We start from the raw sequence: 21,972 nt of genomic DNA, 5'->3' as shown, positions 1-21,972 counted from the left end.
TTTAACCACGAAATTTTGTGGAGAGACTAGAATACATGTATTCTCCAAAACCTAGAAATCATTTCTGGAAATTCCACCTAGAGACAACTTAATGAAAACAATAAATCTTTTTTTTAATGCTTCCTAAGTCTAAACTTAGGAAAATTGATTAATTAAAGGGTATTAATTAAGTCATGGTGAGAATATTCTAGAAGAAGACATGGATCGAGTTCTAGTTAATCTTAGCCATCGATTATGTTTTAATCTTGGTTGTTGATGTCTCAACAAGAGATTATAAGAAAAAATTTGATGGGGGTTGGAGAAAACACTTGAGACATCAGGAATTCGATTTTGCTGGGAAATCGATCTCCAAAGTAACAACATTTAGTTGCCGGAGGTGATTCAGTAAGATCAAAGTAGTGAGAGAGGGGCAAGGATAGTAAGGTCAGAAGGAAGATTTTCCAGTCTGGTGAGTGCATAGCAGAGGGACAGAGAGTTCCACAGAGAGAACATAGTGCTTCAGAGGGGAAGACATATTTTGCTAGGGAGAAGCAGCGATTCATTGCCAGAAGCCAGAGTGGGAGCCCGGAGGCCAGGATAGTCCATTTCCCAGACAACAACTCATCAGTTAGTGAGAGAGACGATGGTCCGAGTTGTGTGACGCAAAATTGTGTAGGCTGATGCAGGGACTGCGCAGAGGCAACAGAGAGCAGCTCATCTTGACCCAAAGTCAGTGTTGGATCACCGGTGGAAGTGAGATTTTTCTCACTAGATCTTTTGTCAGCGATTTCTCTGTATGGATTGCTAGATTTGATCATCCATAGTCTTGTACTCGGATTGTTATATACCTAGGGGGGATAATATGGGGTACCAAGGGAGGTACCCAAGGTAATAATGTAATAATGGGATGGGCCATAGTAATAAATAAGGTGGTTAACCCATGTCATGTAAGGGACCACAAGTAGTTAATAATAATGTAATGGGCCCATGGTATTAGTTGATGGTATGAGGAAACCATGGTAATTATGCATGGTATTGTATGTATGAGGCCTATATAGAGGCTAGAGACTCCACATGGAGAGATATGAAGAGAAGTATTCTTGTATGAACAGGGATATGGCTTGTGGAGTGTTCTCCTTCCTTAAGGAGTGAATGTATGGTGTTGCCCTACCATAAGAGTTTTGATAATAAAGAAGCATTTATCTATATTTGATCTTGTTATTTCTTGGGTTTATTTGCATTATCTTATATTTTCATATCAGATCTATAACAATGTTATATACCTAGGGGGGATAATACAGATTTACTACTGGATAATAATAAAACCCTCAGCTGGTGCATCGGTTTTCCCAAGTTGGGTTTTTCCATGGACATTGGTCCAAAACAATGTTATTTATGTGGGTGCGATTCTATCCTTCCAACATTATTTTTCTTTCGCAGTATTGTATTTGTGAAGGCTACAGTGTATTAGTTTCGATATTTACCGTAGGATGCAGTAAATAATTTGTTCAAGCTATTCAACAAATAAAAGAATCTTAATCAATTGTTGCAATAGGATTCGAGATTTCTGAATTTTCACATGGTATTTGTTAGCCTCCTATTGCAATAGGTTTTCATATTTCATGATTGACTATTTAAATGCCAAATATGTCATCTTTTTCATGCTGCAAAGGTTCCATATTTCCAAGAAAAACTGAGAAAAAATTAAAAAATGTAAAGAGGGTATGCCGTAAAAGAATAATCAAAGGGCAAAAAGAAGAATTAGCCAAAGAGAAAAATAAAAGAAAATGAACCGCAAACAAAGGCCAGGAAAGTGTGCAAGCTCAAATGCCACTACTATGTTCCATTTTTTATGAAATATTCCATTTTTGAAGGATTTCATAGTTAAGGGAAATCCAAACAGCTTAATCTTGGCTTCCCTATGTTTAAATTGCTTGTTTTTAGAAGATAGAGAATAAAGATCTGACCAAAATGTTTAATCTTGGCAGATTGTTAGATAGGTAGAGAAGCAAGGGTGCTCAACAGCTTAATCTGAGCCCCAGGAAGAAATAAGGGTAGATTTAGATAGGAGGATAGCCAAAAGAAAAGATGAAAAGCTGGGTTTGCTAGTTCAAGTGCACCCAAACAAAAAGAAGACAAAATGCTAGGTAAGTAGGCTGGGTAGGCAGTTTTGAGGTTGCAGAATCAAGAATTGTGATCAATTTTGTGTTTCAAAGTGCTAATCTACTTCAGATCACAAGTGCAAGGCAATTTTTCCCTTGGAGCAGCTCAAGCGAGGCATGACTAACTTCCCCTTCTTCCTTTTCCCCAAATCATTCACTAATTTCCCCTAAAGATGTTAAGATCTGCTTGATATCTTTTAAAATCATCATATTCCATAAACATTTGCCTAAGTAAAGATCTGCTTTACTTAGGAGTGCTCATACTTCTTCTATAAGTCCTATTTCCCTTTTGTAGCCTAAGATTTCTATGCTTAGCGCTTTCTGATCAAAATTCATATTAACTTCTAACTCTATTATGTAAATCCCTAGCTATTTCCCCTTCCCCTACTAAAAATATGTTATAAATCCCTTTATATACATATCCCCTCCCTTTGGTTGAAATATAACCATAAATATTCCTTGGGAATTACTAAGTTTACTTGAAACTTAGTAAGAACCCTCAATTTTCCCTCTTTAACCATCTTCTAATGCATTTGGACCCCTTCCAATGCATAAAACCCCTTATTGCTTCATAAAAACCCTTTCCCATGCATTGGACTTCTTCCATTGCATTAAAAATCCCCCTTCCGATGCACTAAAACCCCTTTCGATGCATTAAAAACCCTTTTTAATGCACTAAACCCTTCCTCCGATGTAAAAATCCCTCATTTTGCTTCAAAAACCCTTCTCCGATCATATATATTCCTTCTCCGATCGTTGAAAAACCTTCTAAGGCATTGGACCCCCCCTCCGATTGCATTCCCCCCCTCCGACGCGATATCGCTGTCGAAGGTAGCAGCAGTGTTGGCCCCATATATATATGCCCCCATTCCTTTTTGCTCCAATGCGATATCGCTATCGGGAGGCCCCCCTATCGCATATTCCATATATTTCCATTTTCCTCCGCTTTACCGCATATTTCATGTTTTACTGCAAAACCTAAGTTTTACCGCAAAACTTAGGTTTACCGCAATTCTCCATATTATAATAAAATGCATGCATTATCGCTTATCGCATCGCGCAAAGGTAAAGGCTCCAAACCCCTTGACCTTTGCCGACGCGATACAACGATGCCATATCAGCCGTCCGATCGCCCCCACCCAAATCAACGGTCCAGATCTTGTCGCATCACCCCATATCGCTCGCCCATCGCTATAATATAAAGCCCTCCACCCTGATAGCCGATCGTCGATGCGATATCGGCGATCGCTACATCGCATATATATAAAGCCCCACCCCCCGGTCCCTGCCGATAGCGATATTGCGATTTAATCGCAATCGTTGGATCTGCTTCCGTGCGATCCAACGGCCAAGATTTATTCTCTGCTACAGTATCGCTCCCGCCTGTGTTTTTCGTGAATTTCACGTATAAACGAGTCTTTTGCCTTATAAAGGAAAAAAGGCCATTTCTTCATATTTTCATATCTATGCCTGTGCGCGCTCCAGTTCAAAGGAAGCATGCATTTTTCAACCATTTTTGATCGCTCCAAAGCCCAGATTTGCTCCGGACAACGAGCACGGCCCAGCACAAGCCATCAGTGAGCATTCCTCCGCCATTTTTTGCAGGATTTCTTCATTGTTGTTGATATTTGATCGGCCAAAGCGCCGATACAGTTCTAAAAGCCACAGAAAGCACCACAACACCTATTTTTACCATAAAGAGATGAAAAAGGGCGATTTGACAGTTAAAGAGTATCAGTGGAAAGAAAAGGCCCCGATTCAAGTATTAAAGTGTATCAGAGATTGCGGCAAAGTGTATCAGTTGGAGTTTTTCAGTGGAAGACTTAAAGCCGAGGCAGATAAACATTAAAGGGCCTCCATCAAAGTCAAAGAAGCAGTAAAAGCCATTTAAAGGCTCACCAGATCAGAGTTAATGCGCATAAGGCCACATAAGGGCAGCGCTGCAAAGCCCAAAGCACAGTTATTGTAAAATGAACAGCACAGAGCTCAAAGGACACCTCAAGGCCTCATTTTGAAAGCTGCTGCCTCCAGCGTAGCTTAGATAGATATTTGTTGCATTTAGTTCAGCAGAAGTTAGGTTAAATCACAGTTATTTCCCCAGATCTACTATCAGATCTGTTTTGTAGATATTTTTCTTATATATACCACCCTCAGCAATGTATTAAGGGTTGGTTGGTTGTTTGTCAGTTGAAAAACTCATTCTAGACTTGCGCTGTATATTTTTGAGAACTTTTATGAACAAAGATTGCTGGAATGCATTGCTTATGAAATGTCTGGTTGTGGATTTGATGGCTGAAGAGCAAATTACAAAATTCTCGTGCTTCTTCATGGATCAATAAGTCTTTCTCACTTGTCTTTTAGTTTCTATGTTTAGTCATTCATCTATGTATCATGCTCTAGATTGCAGGAAAGAAGAATAGTTCAGAAATTACTTAGTTGTATTATGTTCTCAATTTCTGTGATTTCTCTATGTTTTCTTCAGAATTAGGCCTGAATATGAATACTTCATTGCTCATATTTACACTAGTTCTTTCATATATGAATGCTATTTAGGAATCCTTGATTGCTCCTTTATAATGTTCACTCACCTTCCCTCTGTTAGCATAATGAAAGTTACTTAGTTGCCTTTCATTCCCTGACCTCCATTTCATCCTTATTCCAGCTTGAAGTTGTTCCTTATTTAGCTATCTTGCTCTGTAATCCTTCTTCTACCAAAGAAAACACACCAGCAACCCATATTCCTTGACTCCATGCCCAATGGTCTGAACTTCTCACTTTTTTATGCCAACTCTGTCTGAAAAACATCACAAAAACATCACCCATCCCACCAAACTTAAAACAAATCCTTGTACACCATAACGAGCCTAAAATCATATCAAAACAAAGCTAAATTTTAAAGAGAGAGCCCTCTCTGATTGCAGGTAGGCTAGGACCTGCAATCCAAAGATTGGTTTGTGGTTACCTCAGCCGTATCCCTTAAGGAGCTAAGGGACAACCTGAGTGATAACAGTATCAGAGCACGGATCGTAAGCTAGAGAGCTCAGTGGCAAAAGGAAGGAGGAATTCTGAATCTTTGCAGAGGCAAAAGTTCAAAACCCTCAAAGGCAGCGTAGTTCCTTGGGTGAGGAGGGTCAATTTTTGATGAAAATTTATTTCTCTGAGAGAGTCGACAGAGAATAGATTTTCTAGATCATAGGTTACCAGAGGCAGAGGGACATGCAATATTTTTCCTTGCAGAGTAGATCTTTAGCTGGGATGTGGTTATTTTACAGCAATTTGCTAGTGCAAAATAGCGTCAAGAGGAAAGAAGAGCACACACTGAGGGAATTCTTTCTTCAGGAAACTTCTAGCCCAGAATTTCAATTTTTCCTAGCAGAGCAGCGGTAGTTGTGAGCATATTTTCCCTCTCCAATAGGGAGTGAGAAAATCCAGTCAGCAGCGACGCAGAGGAGAAGAGGAGGAATTTGAATTTTTTGTAGAGATGGCACCAGCAGGGCTGAGAGATCAGGATCGATTGAAGGGAGCCTCCAACTATGTGATCTGGAAGGCAATAATTTCCTGTCTTCTAGGTGAGTATGATCTCAAAGCTTACATCGATAGTGTGGTAGTTGTACCTGCAGATACAAATCCACTGAAGGCCTACAACAAAGAGATGACAAAAGCAAAGTGGTTGATTCTCGATGGGGTGCGAGATCACGTGGTGTCTCACATAGCTGGCAACGATACTGCCCGACACATGTGGGAGGCTCTTGCTACGTTGTACGAGGGATCTTTTGTGCATCGGAAGATGTGTTTTGAGGAGAAGTTGAGATGCACAAGGATGTAGAAAGGGGAGCGCATAGACCCCTTCCTTACTAGGCTTAAGGATCTCTGACATCACCTATTTGCAGTAGGGTTAGTGCCTCGACCTACAAAATTGGTGTGGTTTTCTCTCAACAGTGTTTCCGAAGAATGGTAAGTCTTCGTCCAGAGTATACTAGGCAGAGAAAAATTGCTAGATTGGAATCGTGTGTGAGTTGATCTACAACAGGAGGAGATGAGGCAAGATTGGTGAAGCCCTTGCATCAAAGGGGCAGCAGGAGCAGTGCAGGAAGAAGAAGGACATTTCCAAGGTGAAATGCTTCAGATGTGGTGATCTTGGCCACTACAATACTCAATGTCCTCTGAGAAAGAAAGACAAAGAGGAGAAGTAGGATCAGTAGGCTGCATCTGCAGAGATCGACAGGCTTTCCTCTTGATTGGAGGAAGAGTTTGCCATGGTCATCAATATACCTCTAGGAGTGAGGTGGGGTGATTTGGTTTTGTAGCCCCAGAGAGCTACAGGATGGGTAGGATTCTTGAGAAGGTCCACCTCATAAATCAATACCTTGCTACAGAAGCCCATAGCATGCAGTAGCAGGATGGATCAGTGGGAGTTGATGCAATCGGGTGCTAGAGTGACATATGCAGTAGCTAGTAGCAGGTCAAATACTAGGCAGCGCAGTGCAGTTGGAACAGAGCAGAGTCAGCAGTAGCGCAGAGGCTTCAGTGACAACATAGAGTCTAGCAGCAGTAAGGACTCAGGTGATAGATGCATCATACTGATCACAGTTGATTTAGTATTTTGGATGCTTTTCAGTTGCAGCAACAACAAATGGAGAGGAAGTTGCAGTGCAGATGCAATGTTGGCAGAAGTTTAGCAGCAACATAGATGTAGCGTATATCAGAGTTGCACACTAATTGGTGGGCAGCAACATGACAGGAGGTGATGCAAAGACAAGGTATTGCTTCAGTGGGTTGCAACGCTAGAACACATTCCTCGCTAAGAGGGAGTGTTAGTTTTTGTAGCATTAAATGTGTTCTAGCAACCAAATTTTGTGGAGAGGCTAGAATACATGTATTCTCCAAAACTAAAAATCGTTTCTGGAAATTCCACCTAGAGATAATTTAATTAAAATAATTATTTTTTTTAATAGTTCCTAAGTCTTAAACTTAGGAAAACTGATTAATTAAAGGGTATTAATTAAGTCATGGTGAGAATCTTCTAGAAGAAGACATGGATTGAGATCTAGTTAATCTTAGCCATCGATTATGTTTTAATCTTGGTTGTTGATGTCTTAATGAGAGATTATAAGAAGAAATTCGATGGGTTTCAAGAACACATTTGAGACACCAGGAATTTGATTTTGCTAGGAAATCGATCTCCAGAGTAGTAACATTAAGTTGCTGGAGGTGATTTAGTAAGATCAAAGCAGTGAGAGAGGGGCAGGGATAGTAAGGCCAGAAGGAAGATTTTCCAATCCGGTGAGTGCATAACAGAGAGACAGAGAGTTCCATAGAGAGACAGTGCAGAGCAGGGAGGCAACGCAGTGCTTCAGAGGGGAAGCCGTATTTTGCTCGGGAGAAGCAATGATTCAGTGTCAGAAGCTAGAGTGGTAGCCTGGAGGCTAGGAGAGTCCATTTCCCATACAACAGTGGATCAGTTAGTGAGAGAGATGCTGGTCCGAGTTGTGTGACACAACACTGCGTAGGCTGACGCAGGGACTGTGCAGAGGCAGTAGAGAGCAGCTCATCTTTAGCCAAGGTCAGTGTTGGATCACCAGTGGAAGTGAGATTTTTCTCACTAGATCTTCTGTCAGTCATTTCTCTGTATGGATTGTTGGATTTGAGCATCCAATCTCTTGTACTTAGGCAGTAGAGAGCAGCTCATCTTTAGCCAAGGTCAGTGTTGGATCACCAGTGGAAGTGAGATTTTTCTCACTAGATCTTCTGTCAGTCATTTCTCTGTATGGATTGTTGGATTTGAGCATCCAATCTCTTGTACTTAGATTTACTACTGCATAATAATAAAACCCTCAGCTGCTGCACCGATTTTCCTGAGTTGGGTTTTTCTGGGGACATTAGTCCAAAAATAACAGTGTTATTTATGTGCGTGATTCTATTCTTCCAGCGTTATTTTTCGTCCGCAATATTGTATTTGTGAAGGCTGTAGTGTATTAGTTACGATATTTATTGTATGATGTAGTAAATAATTTGTTCAAGTTATTTAACAAATAGAAGAAACTTAATCAATTGTTTCAGTAGGATTCGGGGTTTCCAAATTTTCACAGATCCATATTTCAGTGCAATGGTGACACGTACATCAAGTTGACTTATACATGACTCTGACAGTGGTACACTAATACTTCAACGGTTGACTCAAATACATAGATCCATCACATGGCATAACAGTTTAGTAATCAAACATGCAACCTTTTGTGACAAGACACGTGCAACCTTTCTGCAAGTCAAGTTCCACTAAGCAATAAAACCCTAGCAACAACTCTCATATACAATGTTTATGACTATATGTGCTCTCAATAGCTATGACTCAATTCAAGACAGCATTACAATGGTCTAATATCAACAGAAGGCATGCTTACAAATCTTCATGCAATGATGACAGCAGCTCAGCCCTTGCAACAACCACTGTTAACTCACAAATATTTTGTCACTGCCACAGGTATGATTTCAGCATCAAATTACACTGCCCGCTCTCTGTCATTTGCATTGGCATAGTAGATGTACACTGGTTCTACCCTTCGCTCTGTCTAACGCACAACACCACTACTAGCCCATAATTCCTACTTTGAGATAACCCAGAAAACACCACGATTCTATCCGAGTTTATAAAATTTCTTCACCAATAGATTTGTCAATCAGTTTTTTTGGCACATTGCTGTAAGTGAGTTTTCACAGTGAATATTTTTTTTTGGCTGTAATAATGTCCCAGAATGTAATAAAATGCCTTATAACATACCCAGAATTGTAAATAGTACTGCTGTAAAGGTAAAGGCAGAGACTATAGACCCCATATCATCTTGCATTCATTCCAAATGAAACAACAACGTCACAATAAAAGGGCAGAACTTGGTATAGATATCAACAAGGCTTACTTCAGTTTGTAGGATAGATTTCAATGTGTGTTCAACAGCACCAAGACTAGATAGTTGTTTCCCAATGCTACTGTGCAAATTTGTCCACTATGACAGCCACCACGGAAGCACTGGTAACATGCACAGCTAGCAGAAAGTGACCTTTGGGCTGAAGACTGATAAACACGGCCTCTTCACCTCTGTTTCTTGTATTAGCTCGACCCACAGGAAGTTAAACGCTCAGCCATCCACACAAAAATGAGTTCGTACTCCTCTAATAAGAGACTCGACCTCTATTCTTCCTGTAAAATTTGACCCTCAGAATGAAGGTAAAGTTTGGTCAACTGGTAATGAAATTCGTCCATTTTTTGGGAGGGATTTCGACCCTCTAACTTCACTGGACATACGACCCTCTTGACAGAGAGCTCAATTTCAATAAAGAGACTGCTTATGGCCTGAAGATGAATATCTCGATCCCTGTCCAAAAAAAATAGTCCAGCCTCTTATTTGATGATGCTCTCTCTTTCGGAAGAGAACGGTCACCACAATGCTTTTAGCCTGCAACAATTCACGATTTCACCAAGCATTTCGGTCATGGTGGCTCTGCAAGTTAGTTAGCTCGATCTTTACAAACAATGTGGCGCTAGGAAGTCGGTCTTCAGCTGCTAATAATGACTCGATCGGTCCTGTGCACTCTGCCTTAGCAGATGGTCCTCAAATCGTGCAAATTTACCCCCACTGCTGAAGAATTTCACCGACAATCAGCCTTCCAAATTTAATTTACGCCCATAATGTAATTTGGCTTGAAATCCACTTGCAATTGAAAAGAATAGTTACTCTCTAATAGTATTTGTGGCCCCTAAAAAATAAATCTTTGACGATAATCAATTTTTTTATGAAACTTGGCTTGAAAATAATCTTTGGACTTGGACCCCTTTAAACAATATATTGCCCCTTCACAAAACAAAGGGTTGGCCTTTTTAAGAATAATTTGGTTACCTTTTCAGTGAATCTCAACTTGGATGAAATTTATGGCCCCTTTCAAATAATTGGCCTTTCTTTCTAATCAATTTGACTTAGCCAAAACAATACATTCGCCCCTTTAAAAAAAATATTTAGCTGTTTCCTCTTTCAAAAAAATACTAACTGGTACCAAAAAGAAAATGTTGAACATTTTGTCAAATAACTAATATTCATTAGACAATTTGCTCATTGGACATGTTACCACTCAAACTAGGAGGGGTTCCTATAGAGCAACTACTAGGTCGAGGCCAACAATGGAGTGATAGCCCACTGTGACCTTAGCTAAGGCTCCCTGCTTTTTACGAACTTTCACTGATGGGAGAAGTCCCAGTATATGAGGAATCATGAGAATATATAGTCAATGATAAGATAAGGAAGTGATTCCTAGGCCTATTCACAAGAGAGACTCAATTAGATGGGTTGTTTGCTTTAGAAACAAGGTGATAGGTTCTCTAGGAAGGGCTAAGAGGATTTTTAGGGCTAGGGTTTGAGAGTATGTCAAGAAGGTTCCTATACGTAGAGATCCTTATGGAGACTTGGCTTCTATGTGATCTTTGTGAAAATGGTGTTAATAGGTTGTGGGACCACACGAGACCAAGTGGACCCAAAATTAAGTCAAGAGTATGGAATTGATCAACCAAGGAGGGGATTGACCTAATTAGGGAAGAGAAGAGGATCAACGAAGAAATTTACCTTTGATTAAACACAATGATCCCAATGAGGCAACTAGCAATGGGAAACCTAGGGCAAGAAACGATCTTCAAGCTAGGGCTTGGTGTATCTCAAGATCCCACTGTCGGAATTTCTTGAAATTTGGAGGGCCTCTAGAGGAAACCCTAGCATAGTGATGAACAAGAGATCGAAGTCTTTCGATGGCTAGAACATGAGATAAATGATGCCCTAGGTGACCTATGGATGCTAGGCCTAGAAAAAGACAGAGAGGTGAGATAAATAAGCTTTGAAAGTGATCACCTATGGAAGGATTAGTGCCTTATCCTTTGGGAGAGATGGAGGCAAGGATAATTTATATTTTTGGAGGTTCACCCGATCAAGGAGGTCTTCAAATAACTTCGCATGGCATTAGGGCATGAGAGTAGCTACTTGAGATCTTTATACTTTGATATGCAGTGATTGATGTCTCAAGATATATTTTGACAAAATAATTTCTAGGAACATTCACCCACACACATGGCCCATGCAATGATGCAATGTTACAAAAGATCAAAATTTCCACAATTTTGTACAAGAAAGTAGTAAATTTCAGCATTGTATAGCGAAAATCCCAACAACACTCATGTGGCAAAAATTAACAAGAATTAGCATGAAAATATTACTTACATGTGCAAAAGAGTATATTCAATCATCATATTATGCCAATAGTGAAGCTCCAAGACAAGAGAGAAAGATCCAAACAAAAAAATTCATCCATATCATCCAAACTCATCCTCTAAAAGGGATAGCGAAAATCTCACAAGAGAGAATAACCCAATCCAAGTGATGTTGAATGAGAGAGAATGCCTCTTTTCTATTTATACAGCCTAATTTGGACTAATAATGCCCCTAAAATAAAATAATGTGCATAATAACAATACTTTTGGTGACAAGCCCACCAAAATAGCTCAATAACATAAGAATAAGCCTCTCAAGAGGGCAAAATGATCAATATAGTGAGTTGTTGGGCCTTTGAGGAGGCCTAATGAAGTCCAAGGGGTGCCATGATGTGAAAATGGACTCCAAACATAGTGGACAAGGGGTTGGCCCTTGTTTTCCAAGAAAGAACTTGTGGTGCTCCCAAGTGGGTGTGGGGGCACAAGGACATCCTCATGGGTCTCCAAGTTGATCGAAAATACCTGTAGACCATATGTAAGGGCTAGGACGATGACATAAGCCATCCCTTTGCAGTGGGAGACATCTTTTGGACCCTGGAACATCTGCCAAGTGTATGGTGCAAGTGTGGAGCCGGTTGGGCATGGTGAATCAGGTGCATCATCCTCATCCAAAAGGTGGAACACGAGCAATCAATGAGTGGTGCTGGGGATCCATGAAGTACTTTCTGCTATGGTGGATGCCCATGGCTCTCAACGCTCACCCTACAAGTGCCAATGTGGCCCTCTGGAGGGCTAGGACCCCATATAGGGATGCCAAGTTCCAAATGGAGACCCACCCGCAATCTTGCATAAGATCCAATGCATCCCCTTGCCTTCCAATACAAAAAATCATTAGAATAATCATGTAAAATAACTTACAAGTCATGGAATCAATGGGGCAGTTCATGGTGGCATGCCCTTCCATAGTGGGCTTTGGTATGTACAAGTATCTCCAAGCTCAATAAGGGGGTTAATCAAGGACCTTATTAGGTGGTTTCAACCTCTAAAGGGGATGACATGTCCATGGTACATCCTCCAAATGGTAGGTGGCAATAGATATGATAATGGAACGGAGTGGGGATTAGGGGAAACATCCAGAGCACATGTCATGTTACAAGGGTAGCAATAATAAGGGAAGCCCATATCCTGGGTATATGAGTGTAGGAGGGAGAAAATCATGGTACATGAGTTACCCCAGCTTTTGTTTTTCCACCCTTCTTCATATGACTTTTTCCTTTGATTGATTGTTCTTCATAATTGCTCGGGGCTCCAGGGGATGAGAGCATAATGTGTAATAGATTGCAGTGGATACCCCCTTAAGTGGGGCAATTCATCGCCAACTAGGGGTTGGGACAATTGGTGAGCGCCAACATTGCAGCAAGGATGCTACAACTCCTGGGCTACTAGCTTTATTTATCAACCCAGGGTTCCAAGCCAGACTTCTATAGAGTCAGAAGAAGCTTGATTCTTTGATGGAAGAAGAGAAAATCTATTCTAAGAGAGCTACTCTACTGTAGTAATGAAGAAAACATGTAATGCTAAATCACATCATATCCTAATTAACCATTTAAATAGCTATGCTAAGCAGAATTGCTAAATCAACACTATCCTAATGCTACTATCTAAGTTACAAAAGTAAAGAGCATCAAACCAAAGTAATGTGTAAGCAAGGAAACTAAACTAAATCTATTTTCACTTTTTTTTTTGGTTTTTTTTGTAAAATCAAGCATGCGATTTAAGTGTTCTTGTAGACGTGATAGGCAGATGGAAGGTGGTTGAGGATGGCTAGAAGGTCTATGGAGTGGCAACGTTTAAATGATATGCAGAACAAAGTTCAGGAAGGAGTCAAGTGGAAGAGCAATCGAAGATCGAAATCAACAAAAGGAAGACGTAATGAAGCAATAGTGCACAGGAACCGTTGGATCAGTCGGGAACAGTATTAACGGGAGATGAGCGGCGAAGATCTTATCGCAAGAGATTACGTGAATAGATGGACAAACAGGATTAACGGGAGATGAATGGCGGAGATCTTATCGCAGGGGATTAAGTGAATAGATGGATGGATTGATCAGCGAACAAGATCAACGAAAGATGAGCGGCGGAGATCCTATCGCGGAGATTAAGTGAATAGATGGTTGGACCACATCAAGTCACGTGTTGGCAGAAGGGGGAAAACGTGTGGAATGATGGAGCGGTCTTCGTAGGTGGTAAGTAGTTTCTCGTGCGCCCTCAAAGCTGTAAGCTGTATTTCTAAATTTCACGCGATTAGCCTAAGTGAGTGACATGTAGCATGGAAAACCACTTTTCTCGCGTGCTCTTGATCGGATATCGGCCGTGCAAGAATTCGCGCGAGATTGTGCGATAGCCGTTGGATCATGCGGGATTGATCAACGGTGGAGATCGGCCAAGCTAGTTGGCGATCAGGTGACGCGATAGCCGTTGGATCAAGCGAGGCAGATCGAAGGTGGATATTTGGAGCGCATAAAGTCAAACGTTGAAAGGAATACGTCGGCTATGCGACACGTGGTTTAATGGTGATTGGTTAGGTTTTGTGGATCAGACGGTAAGGAGATCTACGAGTATAATTCGATTAAGACGTGATTTATTGGCTTTCGCTAAGCATTTCGTGCTGAAGGAAATGAGAATATGAGTGAGATCTATTACAGAAAGAGAGTGATTGAAAACAATAACGATGAAATGAACCAAGTACTGAATCAAGACGACAAACTCCAAAGCTCATGCAAGAACTAGAAATCTGTGTTTTTGGGGTTGTTGAAGGGTCTCTTCCTCAAGTCATGGTCCTAGAGGGAGGAGGTGAGGCCGAGACACCTGCTGACAACCTTATGGTGATCTTTTTCTCCTTGCTAACCTGCTAATCGAAAGAAGGCACAAATGGAAGAAAACTAAAACACAACCAATCTACGCTACACTGCTATAATGGAAATGCAACTACTTAAGCAAATGAACGATTAGACCATGAATCTATGCGCTACACTGTTGTAATGGAAATGCAACTATTTAAGCAAATGAACGATTAAACCATGAATCTACGCTAGCATACATGTACAATAAAGAGGAGCCTTAGCTGCTAGGGTTGGTCCCTAACCCAAGAGCTTCAGCCCTCTGAGTTAACTCAGTGCTGGCTCGAAACAAAGCTCATTCTTATTATCAAAAATAATGGATTACATCAAAAACTGTCACAAGTCTTGCAGCTCGAAAATTCACTAAAGTTTTACAATAAAATATTCGAATCCTATTGAGGTCCTAGGCCTTTCTACTTATACATCTGAAGTCTCCAACGAATTCCTTAAAATTAGGGAGGCTCGGCTTCCAAATTTGAGATAAACTGATGCTTTGACTTTCACTTGCTCGGCTGCCTTCTAGTCCTCATGATTTGGCTGTTTGCACTCCGAGCTGATGGAGGAATATTTGAATGGAGGGGTAGTAAATGAGGAGGATTTCCCTCCTATAATTCCTCTCCCTTGTCCCATTGGAGTTTTGACCAAGGTCTTTGCCAAAATTCCTTGCTTTTATCATTTAATCCTGCATTAAATGCCCATTAGACCACAAAGCAAAATATCTAACTCTAACTCATCTCATAAACAAAATATAATCAAAAGTATGCAATAAGTTGTGAGAATAGTTGGTTTGACTAAGCTAGGAGGTGAATTAAGGCCCATATAATTACCTAATGATGAGGCTCATCAACAATCATGGGCTTCTTAATGATGGAAGGGGCTTATCTAGGGCCCATAGAAACCAGGGCGATGGCCATGGATAAGGGTTAGAGCTCATGTTTGGCTTTTGCCCATGTGCTAAATTTGTATGTCCCATCCATCTTTTGCATTTTGTGGTACATTTCTTGTTGAGAGTAGCCAAATTATGCTTTTTCTTCTCTTTTTAGCTACATCAACCTCCGGGGCATCATTCCAAGCCTAACCCAAGGTGTGGACAAGGGGAGGGGGAGGCTAACCCTATGTGGACCCAGATGGGAAAATGGATGAATGGGGCTAAAATGAGTGGAAGGGGATGATGTATGTGGTGTCACGAAGCTGGACCATGCAACCAAATTCGGGATTTCCTAAGCAGTGCCAACCCTAAAGCTAGTGGCCAGTAAAGGAGATCCCACGAGACTGGGACACAAGGCTAAGAACAAAATCCGACAATGCAAACAGGAGTACAGACCTAGCCCACTCTTTCCGCCGAATCCCCCCACCAATCCATGCCCAAAAGTACCCTTGAAAAGGAAGGAAAATTACTCAAATTTAACAATGACAGGCCATACCTTCGAGGTTGGGAGGCCCACCTTTAAACAAACAATCATAACAAGTGTTCGAGGGACCACATGGCTGGCTCAGGTGGCGGAGATAATGGCACATCGAGCTATCTTGGTGGCTGCCGACTGAGGACCATCTAGGAGAAAAAATCTCCTATATACACTACCCACAGGTGGTGGGTAACATGACAACAATTTGTTGAGCATTTTGTCGAACACTTGACATGCAATCTTTCCAGATCCAATAATGCCTACAAAAATAATAAACCCTCGATCTTCCTCTAAAATTGATTTGCAATAAAACCCTTAGGTTGGGAGGGAGACCAACTTTTATACCACTGTATTGTCCCAAATATAAAATTTTGCAGACGATTGCTTAAAAATTTAATCCGTCAATTCCTTAAACCATTTGCACAAATTGAACCACAAAATCAACGACAGAAACATGAAATAAAATCTGAACTGAAGAATTGACAAGATAATCATGTAGAAAACTCAGCCTTATTTTATTAAATAGAAGAGTACATATAATGCTGGAAATGGATGAGAGAATGGCCTCCCACAAATATTTGCTATAAGCTGTATAAGTTAGAATTGGGCCTCCAAAATCTGAATTGAAATCAATAAGCTGCAACTTGTGAATTCTGGATGAATTCACCAAGGAGAGAGATGGGTACTCGCCCACTCTCACGGAATCACCTAGGGGTTTCCGTCCTTGGGCTACTGAAGTTGAGAACCACATTACCAAAACCTCTCCACAAAAAATACTCAACTCAAGGATGTCTCCAAATGATCTCCTCCTCCTCTTTTATAGATATGATGGACAGATCTCCAAGCCATTAGAAGCATCTTATTTTATTATTTTATTACTATTCTAGAAGCTCCTTCATTGACTTTATCTTAAGTGACTTTTTAATTTAATTTTATTTCACTTAAGTCACTTTTGGCCATTTTCCTCCAATTAACTTTTTTTTCCCTTTTTTAATTAAATGACTAATTAAAGTCATTTTTAGTAAGAGAAAATGGTAAATCGCCCACCATACTCTCTCTGGCCACTAGAAGTCATTTCACAACATCCCATCCTATAGATCTTCTCGTTCCAGTTCCAACGAGCTATTACATTGAGGAGTTCCATCAAATGATCCTCCTGGAATGCCACCCCGAGCATAATTAATTAGGTCAAGCTCAATAATAACTCTGTTTTCCGAAAGTTGTCAAAATGCAATGGAACGAAAGGCAAGTTGTGCAAATGATGGAATATACCAAGCGGATGCCATTAGATCCCATAAAAAATCCTCAAAAATCCCCCGGGACCCCTAATGACATAAGTTTGCTCCCATGACCTAGCCATCCCGTGCCCTGGAAATCCACCCTGGCTATGCTATATATGAAAATGAAAATGGGGACAGGACAACTAGGCAGATGACTTTCGTTTGTAGTCTCCCTCTAAATCTAGACTCCCTCTAAGCCTACACAAACTCCCCTATCTCACTCTGCTTTCGCACTCGGAAAGTGCTGCAATTGAACTTGTGTCCTTTCAAGGTCATTCTTGAGCTACAGTTGAACATTGGGCCTAGTCCAGTCTAGACCACCGCAACTCAACTATGCAAGTGACTTGTTCTCCTTGGTCAAACACCTCATACACATGGCTCCACTGTCAGATGTGCAACTTTGCAACCCAATGAAGATACTAACTCATGAGCAACCTGCCATCCACATGGAGCTACCTCATCCATGCTACAACACTCCTCGCCAAGGCACTTGAACTATCTCAACATACTTTGACAAGTCAATGGAAGTCCATCAGTAGAATCAACAACCTGTCTCTCAACATACTGTTGTGCACCAAGTTCTCCACCAATCCACCAGAACTCCCATCTTTACTCATCACCGAACCAATCGAGACCACATATCCATATTTGAACTTGTTGCTCCAGGTTTAGTAGTTTCACAGCTCCCTCTTAAGTTGCTTCCGGTGCACACTTTGATCCACCTACTCTTCAAACCCGTCTCTGATACCAAGTTGAAATTTCCAAGCACCCTAAGTCTAGTCTATGACTAGACTATCACATAAACACATTAGCAGTGCTCAACCAAAACAACTTTGCACAAAAGAATATAACAACAATGAAATCAACAAAAGTACACAAGATATTTATATACATATATATGGCCTAAAACTTTTCTTATAAATCCATCAATAAGAAAATCATAGGGTTCCCATACCAGGGATCATGGCTCTTTACAACCCTTGTACAATGCTATGATACAACAAATACAACTAGAGTTTGAGGCCTTATCCTTTAGGTCCTCAACTATCCATAAAACAAGGAAAACATGACTTGTTGACGTAGTCCTTGAGAAGCAAGCCCTTTCTGTCCTCTTTGTCCATTATCCCTAATTGTCCTTTGCCTCCAATTATTGACACAAAGATTAGTTCCGTGAACCTTCATTAAACTTCTCACAGGTAGGCTTCTCCTTTAGCCACCTATACCAAACCAACATTGTTCTCCTTATTGTTAACCCCTTCTTTGGCTAACAAACTTCTTCTCTTCAGCCCTTAGTCAGCCCCTTAGCTTGTTGTCCAGTTAGCCTGCTACAATAACCTTCACAACTTAGCAAGCCTCTTTATCTCAGAGCAAGAACCTTCTAGCTGCCTCAGATGGATTTCCTCAGGCCTAACGGTGCTCGACCCTCTTGTTTACACGATCTAAGGCCCTTGCCCTGGTTCACAAATTGAGGCAGTCGGCGACCCTTCTCCTAGGGCAATGTCAACCTGTGGCCAAATCTACTCTTAGGCTTGTGGCCAATACTAAGCCATATAACCACTCCGGCCATGCCTACAATGCCTCTTGGCTTCCACTCCACTACAAAATAAACCTTTCATTGCTTAAACAGACTCTAGGTAGCCTTAACCAGACCCTTAACAAGCTTCGATCAGCCCCCACAAACCCTCTTTCAGTCTTCTTTGATAGCTCTTTAGCCCTCGATCTTCCTAGAAGTCCACGTTTAACCCTAACCAAGCCTTCATAGCCCTCAGTCAGGCCTCGACCTTCTTTTGCTCCTCGGACTTGATGCACAGATAGACAAATCAACCCTTGAGTAGGGCTCAATCCCCTCCAGATCCTGACCAGAACAAACTTCTAAACCTCAGCCTCTAGACTAGGCCTCAACCTTCCTTACAAAACTCTTCTCGAACCCTCCTAGTTAGTCATATCCTTGTTGCAACTCTCTCTCACTAAGATTGTAGCTTCTTCTTGGGCAAATGTCCTCCAAAAATGATGTCCCTCACACTTGTGATTAGGCCTCTCTATTGGACTCTTATTTATGCTCTTGTGTGAGTGTCTTGGGGGGTTTCCTTGTCCTTCAAGAAACCCTCATTTAACTACTCCATCACAAATTAGATTATTAAATCATTATCTTGGTTTCTAACTTCTAAGCCCAAGACTTTGGGTACTTTGGCCGACAAACTTACTTTTGGTGGGTTTTCTCCTACTGGAAATACCTTCCGAGCTACCCAAATTTCAACAACAAAATGGCCTTGGCTTCCCAAGACAAACTTAACATGTCCTCTAATACATTTTGAACTATTGATGGGTCTCATTGTGAGAAAATATCTTTCATATCATGTGTAGTTAGAATTACAATCAGTTTATCACTATTGTTCTCTTTCAAAACACTATTGTTCTCTTTCAAAACACTAGCAAACAAATACACATCAAAATAGCAAGTTGACCATTGTGTCTTTTTTTACAACCCATTAATAAGAGCTCAAATATATCAAGTGTGATGCATATTAACAAACTTTCCTTTATTGAACTTTCTAGGATACCATCTTTTTTCCAAAGAAAACCTCAAACCCAAGGGATGCTTCCCAACATTCATGGATGGCATCTCTAGTAAAGCCATTGGCATAGAGTAGTGCAACATGGAACTGGCATGAACAACTTGGGCACTTGCTAGTATGGAACTAGCTGAATGCCTAACAACATTGGTGAAAACTAGTTAAGTTGAGCCCTTAGGCTTGTAAGTTACCATATATGCAAAACATGGATAATTTTATTGGAAGTAAAATATTCAGGGGGTATTTGTTTCACACTCATATATGTTTGCATGGGTTGCCTAATATAGATGAGTATGATTGGGTTCCAACAAATCATTGAGGAAATGATAAGGGGACTAACTCAATTGTTTATAACTTTGAACATTTAAGTAGCATCATCTATCGTCCTGGCCTAATTGTGGGCCTTAATCAACATATTAGAAACCAAAGGATTCAAATTTGATATATGTGAACCTTCTAACAAATCATACTTTAATCTCATTAGGCCTCTAAACAAACATTGTAAATCCATAGTAGTGCCATTGCATAGAATTTTTTTATAGATTACAAACATAAACTTCATTTGCTAAGCATTGTGCTTAAAGGCCAGATCCAAGAACACAATTAGAGCTAACCTTAGAAGTTATTAGTCAAACAACTTGCAAAATGGCCATCACTTCCCAAGGTAAGTTAAAATGTACAGTAAGTTTCTCACTGCTATGATTTTTAAAAGCTGTTTGATGTAACAGGCTCCTAGAAAAGCCTACCTTTTACTTGCAAATCCAAATATAAGCATCAAGAGCACAATCTAAGATTTGCGACTCCTTTTGAAGGTTATAGCTGTTACCTTTTTTTCATCATTTTTCGCTAGTTTGACTGATTTTGTTTCTTTGAAAATGTAATTTAAATCTAGCAATCGAATACCGAATTAAGAGGATGAAATTTCATAATCATTGCTTGATCTTTAAACAGGTAATGGGAATGACTGACCTATATGCGACTATTTATGATATGGTTTACTCTGGTTACTCTCCTAAGCAATGTTGTGAATGCCAGATGTGACTATTTATGATATGGTTTACTCTCCCAAGCAATGCTGTGAATATATCGGATCTGTATTTTGATATTTCCAACTTTTTCTAAGTTTTTCAGGCTGCTTTTTTTTTTTAAGTTTTCTTGGTACAAGTTTATGCTTGCTAGTATTTTGCAATATTATCTCTGATATTTCCAACAAGTTTCTTTCCATACCCTTGGCAATATCTTCTCCTAAACAATATTTGGAGCATTGCTCCTAGCCATATATTCTTCTGGAAACTTAAAGACTTCGTTGGAATCAACATGTGATGAAATTTAGTGTTTTTTAGAGTTCGCTTCATCACCTCTAGGTTTTTAGCCAACTACTTGGTAAGGTCTTGACCTTTCACTAATTTAGTTGGTCTAATCTCCAAGTCATACTCTTGAATTCTAGATATCCACTTCTCACGAGTTCCTAAACAGTCACTCTGAGTTAAGATATCCTTACTGCTTTGTAAGCAATGACTTTTGAATAACTGAAATAGTTTGCTGGAGGAGATTGAACTAAAGAATAAGCTTGTCTCTCCATGGTCTTATAGTTCAACCTGGAGTCCCTAAGAGTTTAACTCATAAATGCTATAGGTTGCTCTACATTTTCCTTGTTCTTTTACAGCAACACACCAACTATTTTCTTCATAAGCAAATGGAAAGAGTAAGAACTCTCTGGAATAGTTTGGACTAACCAAGACTGGTGCTTTACTTGTAGCATTTTTTATTTCAGAAAAGGTGTCTCTATTTTGGTCATTCCACCTGAATTCACAGTCCTGCATTAGTTTATTGTAAACAGGCTTAGTTACCTCGGCAAAGTTAGGAATGAACCTTCGGATAATGTTAATTTTACCAAAGAAAGATTGAATAGCCTTGTTGGTTCTGTGCAGAGGAATATTACAAATGGCTTATACCCTAGCAGGATTTATTTTTACTCCTTAAGGCTTAGATATAATGTGGGGCAACAACTTACCCTCTTCTACTCTAAACATGGATTTCTTAGGATCCAGAGATATTTAGAACTCCCTACAAATGTTGAGGACCTTTCTCAAGTGTCAAACATAATCTGCCCTATCCTTAGAATATACTAAGATCATCTTAGTATATTTCAATGATCTTTCCAATTAAATTTTTGAAAGCAAAATAAAAAATCCAGACCTTTGGAAGGTAGACCCAACATTCATTAATTGGAATGCCATCTTAGTAATATTTCAATGATCTTTCCAATTAAATCTTTGAAAGAAAAATCTAAAATCCATAGCCCTTTGGAAGGTAGAACCAACATTCATTAATTGGAATGGCATTCTAAGGTATTCATAAGTTCCCTGTGTTGTAACGAATGATGTCTTATTCCCATCCTCTTCCTTGACTAGGATTTGGTTATACT

The sequence above is a fragment of the Pinus tabuliformis genome, chromosome 6, assembly GCF_031772625.1.
Source record: "Pinus tabuliformis cultivar Carrire ecotype Pingquan chromosome 6, CPIR1, whole genome shotgun sequence".
Classification (NCBI taxonomy): domain Eukaryota; kingdom Viridiplantae; phylum Streptophyta; class Pinopsida; order Pinales; family Pinaceae; genus Pinus; species Pinus tabuliformis.
This window is presented reverse-complemented; position numbering follows the sequence as displayed.